This window comes from Trichechus manatus, unplaced genomic scaffold (assembly GCF_000243295.1).
Source record: "Trichechus manatus latirostris isolate Lorelei unplaced genomic scaffold, TriManLat1.0 scaffold00026, whole genome shotgun sequence".
NCBI lineage: Eukaryota > Metazoa > Chordata > Mammalia > Sirenia > Trichechidae > Trichechus > Trichechus manatus.
Genome location: NW_004443962.1, coordinates 6,090,582 through 6,097,536, shown reverse-complemented (window position 1 = coordinate 6,097,536; position 6,955 = coordinate 6,090,582).

The window sequence follows — 6,955 nt, the reverse complement described above, 5'->3', positions numbered from 1 at the left end:
GCTGCGGCCCCGCGCGCCGGCCGGCCGGGATTCCTAGAACCAGCTTGCGCCTGCGCTGCCCCGGGGGGCGGAGCCTGTCCGGCTCGGCCCGCCCTCTTAAAGGGCCCGGTCCAAGTTATTCCCCCACCTCTTCCGCCCTCTCCCGGTTCTCTTTCTCCCCTAGCACCCTGCCGCCCCTCTGGCCCTGCTTGCGCCATTCTGTGATGCCAAAAGGGAGGAGAGATTAAGCTAAAGGTAGGGAGGTCAGACGAGACCGTTTAGTCAAAGCGGCCCAATGAAGGAGCACTGGAATGGGAGTCTCGTATTCTAAGTGGCAATTCTGCCGATGGTGATTTACTGATAGTGTAAGAAGTCACTTCTATCCCGCCTCAGTTGCTTCGCTTCTAAAATGAGAAGGTTAGATGGAAGGTTTCCAGGGTCATATCCAGTGTTTTACTGCGGCCTGGGACTCTAGTCCTAATCTTTGCATCAGCCCCAGGGGCCCAGGACTGGGCCACCCCGACCCTTCCCCTGGGACAAAGGTGGGGAGAGGGGCTTGAATAAGGGAGAGCTTGTCTCAGGCCTGGAACGCTTCCCACTGGGGACAGGCAGAGACCGTCCCAGACGTTCCTCCTCCTGCGCTGCTCCCTGGTGACAACTCCCACCCATTTCTCTGAAGAGAAAACTGAAACAACCCCTCCCCGTCCCCCGCCAAAGGAGAGAACTCAGCTCTGACTCCTAGTGGCAATGCAGCCTGCAGACCCCATCGTAGCCCAGTTGGAGGCAGCCCTGAGCAGTGGGATTTAGAATAGAAAGGCTCAGGGTCAAAAGACCTTGTTACCAACTCTACATCATCTGTAAAATGGGTATAGTAACAAAACAATTCCAGACGGAACTGTCCTGAGGATCAGACACCAGCGAACTGTAGGGATGGCTCTTTCTGCACTCTTACTGTCCAGCGCCAGGTCCAAGGGCCATGGCCAGAGGGCAGTAAGGTAACAAGAAGGGCATGGGTTCCCCATACCTAAAGGGAGCCTGGCCTGGGTGCATTTGGGTCGTGGAGCCCTGCCAGATGAGGTAGGCAGGGCAAAATGATTCGACAACATAGTGTGTAAAGGCCTCCGTTCCCCAGGGGAGAAAGTCAGGAGGACGCCAGATTTGAGGGAGGGAACCTGAGGAGGGGTCCTCTCCCCATCCTCCTTCCACACTACCTCAGTAATAATAGCTAAGATTTATGAAGCCTTTCTGTGGGTCAAGGAGCCCTGGTGTTGCAGTGGTTAAAGCACTAGGCTGCTAACCAGAAGGTCGGCAGTTGGAACTACCAGCCGCTCCACGGGAGACAGATCTGGCGGTCTACTTCTGTAAACATTACAGCCTTGGAGACTATGGGGGCAGTTCTCTGTCCTATAGGGTCACTATGAGTCAGAAGTGACTCGATGGGTTTGGGTCTATGGGTAAGGCCCTGCACTTTGTATTTATTCTCTCTTGTTGAGTTGCCACAACATCCCAGTGAGGTACATATCATCATCATCCCCAGTTTACGGATGAGAAAACTGAGGCTCCACCTGGTTAAGTGACTTGCCCAGGGTTACACGGCTGGTAAGTAGTGAAGCCAGAAATCAAATCCAGTTTTCTAACTCCATAGCCCGTGCCCTGAACCATTAAGGTACAACAAAGCATTGCCAAACCCAGGAGCCCCGCCTCAGGAAACATCGGGATTGACTAGATTTTTAGGGTCCACAGATGCCAACAACTGATTTGGAGCAAGCTTCTCTGCCAGTAAATCAGGTTCCAAATCAAATAAAGCTAGGCTGGTCCGCTAGGTGATCAAATAGCGGAGCCCCACCGCCACCCCACCCCATCCCCTACCCCACTCCTCACCTCCAGTTTCCCTCCAGATCCATGTCTCTTAGACATCCCTGGAGCAGGGTCATCTGGAGCTTTAGGCCCGAAGAAGAGAGGTCTCCTGTTTCCCGCCCCCTGCCACGTCCTGTCCTATCCTTCACTGACTCCTGGACTGTCCCCACCTCAGTGGTGAGGACTGGGGCTGTGCTAGGACATGTCTCTGAGGCTGTGTCCATCTCTGCAGCGTTCTGCGACTCCACTATTAGTGGGAGACTGCTCTGCCTCCAGGGAGCTGACAGCAGAATAGACCAGAAGCATAAGCTCAGGAGATATGGGAGTGGCTGCAGGGACAACCCCAGCTCCCTAACGTGCCCGTGCCAGCCTTTTCCCAGGGCTGGAACATTAGGAGAGCTGCCCACAGCACAGTGACTCTGCGAGGAGAAGGACTTGTCAAGTCTAGTTCAAAGCGGAGGTGGACCATCTGCTTGAGGGAAGCTTTCGGTGGTGCCCTTCAGAATCTCAGCCAGGAGACGGCTGCACTGCAGGGCAAGCAGGAAGGCCAGGAAGGCACCCGCAGGGGTGGCAGGCAGCCTGGGCCTCACACCTGCAAGCAGGAGGGTGAAGGGGTTGGATGTGGTTGTGCAGAGTAAGGACTGGGAAGAGGAGAAATTACTCTTGTTTAATAGAGGAAGAAGATGAAGGCAATCCAAGGTGCAAGGCTGAGAAGAATAGATGCAGGTGGGTAAAGGACAGAAGCAGGGAGCCAGAGAGATATGAGAAGACGGCTATCAGTGGGGTGACCTGGTGTTGGGGTTATCATGGGATGCATGGCTGAAGCTAAAGAACTACCATGTCTAAAGATCAACTGGAAGCTGTTTGTGTGACAAATGGTAAACTCTTCCTCTACCCACTGCACCCAAATGTTGTTTTTTTTTTTTTAAATTGTGCTTGAGGTGAAAGTTTACAGCTCAAGTTAATTTCTCATTCAAAAATTTATACACATATTGTTTTGTGACATTAGTTTCAGTCCCCACAATGTGACAGCACACTCCCCCTTTCCACCCAGGGTTCCCTGTGGCCGTTTGTCCAGTTCCTATCCTTTCCTGCCTTCTCATCGTGTTTTTGGACAGGAGCTGCCCATTTGGTCTCGTATATCTGACTGAACTAAGAAGCACATTCCTCACGTATATTATTTTGTGTTTTATAGTCCTGTCTAATCTTTGTGGGCTTCGGGAATGGTTTCAGTTCTGGGTTAACAGTGCGTCTAGGGGCCATAGTTTCGGGGGTTCCTCTAGGCTCTGTCAGACCATTAAGTCTGGTCTTTTAACGTGAATTTGAGTTCTGTTCTACATTTTCCTCCTGCTGTGTCTGGGACTCTTATGTTCCCTGTCGGGGCGGCCACTGGTGGTAGCCGGGCACCATCTAGTTCTTCTGGTCTCAGGCTGGTGGAGGCTCTGGTTCATATGGTCCTTTAGTCCTTTGGGCTAGTATTTCCCTTGTGTCTTTGGTTTTCTTCATTCTCCTTTGCTCCGAGTGGGAATGGACCAATTGATGTATCTTAGATGGCCGCTTGCAAGCTTTTAAGATCCCAGATGCAACTCACCAAAATGAGATGTAAAACATTTTCTTAATAAATTATATCATGACAATTGACCTAGATGCCCCCTGAAACTATGGTCCCCAAGCCTCAGCCCCACCTTCTCTGTCCCTCAAAGTGTTTGGTTGTGTAGGAGACTTTTTTGCTTTTGCTTTTGCTTTGGCTCAGGTGTGCTGACTTCCCCTGTGTTGTGTGTTGTCCTTCCCTTCACCAGAGTTGATCCTTGTCTTCTATCTAATTAGTGATTTTCCCTCCCTCCTCTCTCTCCACCCTCGTAACCATCAAAGAATGCTTTTTTCTGTGTTTAAACCTTTTCTTGAGTTCTTAAAATAGTGGTCTCATACAATATTTGTCCTTTTGTGACTTATTTCACTCAGCATAATGCCCTCCAGATTCATCCATATTGTGAGATGTTTTGAGGATTCATCATTGTTCTTTATTGTTGTGTAGTATTCCATTGTGTGTATGTACCATAGTTTGTTTAGCCATTCATCGTTGACGGGCATTTAGGTTGTTTCCATCTTTTTTCTATTATGAATAGTGCTGCAATGAACGTGGGGGTGCATATGTCTATTCGTGTGACAGCCCTTATTTCTCTAGGATATATTTCTAGGAGTGGGATTGCTGGATCGTATCATATGGCATTTCTATTCCTAGCTTTTTAAGGAAGTGCCAGATCGTTTCCCATGGTGGGTGTACCATTTTACATTCCCACCAGCAGTGCGTAAGAGTTCCAATCTCACCACAACCTCTCCAACATTTGTTATTTTGTGTGTTTTAGATTAGTGCCGGCCTTGTTGGGGTGAGATGGTATCTCATTGTAGTTTTGATTTGCATTTCTCTAATGGCTAATGCTCATAAGCATTTCCTCATGAGTCTGTTAGCCACCTAAATGTCTTCTTTGGTGAAGTGTCTATTCATATCCTTTGTCCATTTTTTAATTGGGTTATTTGTCTTTTTGTTGTTGAGGTTTTACAGTATCTTGTAGATTTTAGAGATTAGACCCTTACTGGTTATGTCGTAGACAAAAATTTTTCCCACTGTGTAGGTTCTGTTTTTACTCTTTTGGTGAAGTCTTAAGAGATGAGCTGAAGTGTTTAATTTTTAGGAGCTCCCGGTTATCTAGTTTCTCTTCTGCTATTTGTGCATTGTTAGTTACGGTTTGTATACTGTTTATGCCATGTGTTAGGGCCCTAGCACTGTCCCTGTTTTTTCTTCCATGATATTTATTGTTTTAGATTTTATGTTTAGGTCTTTGATCCATTTTGAGTTAGTTTTTGTGTACAGTGTAGGTATGGGTCCTGTTTTATTTTTTTACAGGTGGATATCCAGTTATGCCAGCACCTTTTGTTAAACAGACTGTCTTTTCCCCATTTAATGGACTTTGGGAGTTTGTCAAATATCAGCTGCTCATAGGTGGTTGGGTTTACGTCTGGGTTCTCAATTCTGTTCCATTGGTTTATGTATCTGTTGTTGCACCAGTACCAAGCTGTTTTGACTACCATGGTGGTATAATAGTTTCTAAAATCGGGTAGTGTGAGGCCTCGCACTTTGATCTTCTTCTTCAGTAATGCTTTACTTACCTGAGGCTTCTTCCCTTTCCATGTAAAGTTGATGGTTTGTTTCTCCATCTCGTTAAAAATTGCCATTGGAATTTGGATCGGGCTTGCATTGTATCTGTAGATCACTTTGGGGAGAATCGACATTTTCACAATGTTGAGGCTTCCTATCCATGAGCAAGGTATGTTTTTCCACTTATGTAGGTCTCTTTTGGTTTCTGGGCTGAAGGATTTTTGTTTTGTTTTTTAAAATAGAGAAGTTTTTAAAACTATGGTTGCAACCCATTAATGGTGAAATGAATTCAGTGGATTTTGACTGGCTATCTTTTTTTAATTTAGAGGATATAGTAGAAGAGAGGACCTCTGGTGGCATAGTGGTTAACTAAAAGGTGAGCAGTTCAAATCCACCAGCCACTCCTTGAAAACCCTATGGGGAAGTTCTACTCTGTCCTATAGGGTCACTATGAGTCAGAATCGACTCGATGGCAATAGGTTTTTTGGCTAATAGAGGAGAAAATATTAGAATGTAATTGTTGGACCTTTTTATTGAAGTAGCGCCCACACCTAGAGAAGTGCAAAAGCTTGCACATCATTTTTGTAGTTATTGTTGTTAACTGCCATGGAGTCGGCCCTCTATCCATGCGGCTTTCATTGGCTGATTTTCAGAAGTAGATCACCAGGCCTTTCTTCCTAGTCCATCTTAGTCTGGAAGCTCTGCTGAAACCTGTTCGGCATCAGATAGCAACACACAAGCCTCTACTGACCCACGGGTGATGGCTGTGCGTGAACTGTGTTTGCCCAGAATCAAACCCAGCTCTCCCACGTGGAAGGTGAGAATTCTGCCACTGTACTACCACCATCACCCCCATTTACAAAGTGAGTTCCGTATACCCAGTCCCCAGATCAAGAAACAGAATATAACCAGTGTCATGGATTGACTGTCAACTTGGCTAGGTCATGATTCCCAGTATAGTATGATTGTCTACCATTTTATCATCTGATGTGATTTCCCTCTGTGTTGTAAACTCTATCACTATGATGTAATACGATAGATTAGCGGCAGTTATACTGATGATGTCTACAAGATTAGACAGTGTCTTAAGCCAATCTCTTTTGAGATATAAAAGAGAGATGTGAGCAGAGACACACAGGAACCTCATACCACCAAGAAAGCAGTGCCAGGAGCAGAGCGTGCCGTTTGGATCCGAGGTTCCTGTGCAGAGAAGCTCCTAGTCCGGAGGAAGATTGATGATGGCGAGGACCTTCCTCCAGAGCCGACAGAAAGCCTTCTCCTGGAGCTAACACCCTGAATTTGGACTTGTAGCTTACTTGACGTGAGAAAATAAATTTCTCTTTGTTAAAGCCATTCGCTTGTGGTATTCCTGTTATAGCAGAACTAGATGACTAAGACAACCAGCAATCTAAATGCCCTCCTCAAAATGTAATTTTAAAAAAAAATTTTTTTAATTGTACTTTAGATGAAGGTTTACAGAACAAATAGTTTCTCATTAAACAGTTAGTATAACATTGGTTAACACCCCCACGACATGTCAACACTCTCCCCTTCTCAACCATGGGTTCCCTATTACCAGCTTTCCAGTCCCCTCCTGCCTTCTAGTCCTTGCCCTGTGCTGTTATGCCCCATTAGCCTCGTTTTGTTTTAGGGGCCTGTCTGATCTTTGGCTGAAGGGTGAACCTCAGGAGGGACTTCATTACTGAGCTAAAAGGGTGTCCAGGGGCCATACTCTGGGGGTTTCTCCAGTCTCTGTCAAGCCCATAAGTCTGGTCTTTTTTTATGAGTTAGAATTTTCTTCTACATTTTTCTCCAGCTCTGTCTGGGACCCTCTGTTGTGATCCCTGTCAGAGCAGTCAGTGGTGGTAGCTGGGCACCATCTAGTTGTACTGGATTCAGTCTGGTGGAGGCCGTGGTAGTTGCGGTCCATTAGTCCTCTGGACTAATCCTTCCTTTGTATCT